The sequence below is a fragment of the Cynocephalus volans genome, chromosome 11 (assembly GCF_027409185.1).
Source record: "Cynocephalus volans isolate mCynVol1 chromosome 11, mCynVol1.pri, whole genome shotgun sequence".
Classification (NCBI taxonomy): Eukaryota; Metazoa; Chordata; class Mammalia; order Dermoptera; family Cynocephalidae; genus Cynocephalus; species Cynocephalus volans.
The window spans coordinates 75,690,194-75,691,247 of record NC_084470.1 but is presented as its reverse complement, the minus strand read 5'-3'; the positions used below and the strand labels follow the sequence as shown (position 1 = coordinate 75,691,247).

Genomic DNA, 1,054 nt, shown 5'->3' with positions numbered 1-1,054 from the left:
CCCGATCCCCTTCCCTCCTCCCATCTCTAGTATCCTTAGGTTTGTTCTCTCCTTCTGAAAGTTCAACATATTATTATGATCTTTTTCTTTCTTTCTTTCTTCTTTCTTTGTTTCTCTCCATCTATCTTTCTTTCTTTCCTTTTTTCTTAGCACCCAGTTATTAGTGATGACATGTGGTGTTTCTCTTTCTGATTTCAACCTTTTAAAAGTCTTTATGTACCAACTCATTTTTGTTTATTTGTTAATTTATCTCTTCTGTTACCATTCATTGTCTTGACATATGTCTGTTGAGGACACTGGACAAAGCACTTGGGAAACAAAGCACATGTAGTCCCTGCCCTCGTGGATTCACAACCTAACAGGAAGATGGCGGATCTCAACAAGTCATCACAAGTGTGTCTATAACGAATTCAACATAGAATGTCATATTTAATGAGTGTTGAAAAAAATTAAAAACATATAAAAGACTGATTGAGGTGAAGAAGTACATCAAGAATGTGGGTGCTCGCTTCAGCAGCACGTGTGCTAAACTTGGAACGATAAGGAGAGGATTAGCATGGCCCCAGCCTAAGGATGACATGCAAATTTTTGAAGCTTTCCATAAAAAGAAAAAGAAAAAGAATGTGGGAAAAGGGCCTGGGCACAGAAGCTGACAGGGGGTCCTGGGAATTACGAATTTTCAAATCTGGTTAGGACAAAGGTTAAGGTACAGAAGTACGGTTGTGTCTCTCTCCTAATCCCATTCAGATTGCAGGAGTGGAACCGGTCTTAAACCTACGTTTCAGAAATTTCCCTTAGTCGTAAAATAAACCAGTCTCCTCTCAAAGGTGGCACAATTGATACCCATAATCATTTACTCTGGATCATTTATAAATTTCATTAGGTGACAAGTAACAGTTGGTTAAATAGGAAAGATGTTTATCCTTCTCTCCCGTAGCATAAAAGGCAGCAGTGGGTCATCTGGAGCCACTGCTGTAGGTCCAGGACATCATTATTGTCCCAGCACTTTTTCATTTTTCTGCCCCTTCCATTTTAGGGTATGACATCCATTCTC

At 39.4% G+C, this 1,054-nt stretch overlaps 1 non-coding gene across 1 annotated transcript; it reads left to right on the top strand.

The window, feature by feature from the left end:
- The first annotated feature begins 501 nt into the window (after nt 1-501).
- Nucleotides 502-608, top strand: LOC134391409 (U6 spliceosomal RNA). The gene has a single exon (XR_010024953.1). It is a non-coding gene; the product is annotated as a U6 spliceosomal RNA (small nuclear RNA).
- Nucleotides 609-1,054: the final 446 nt, after the last annotated feature.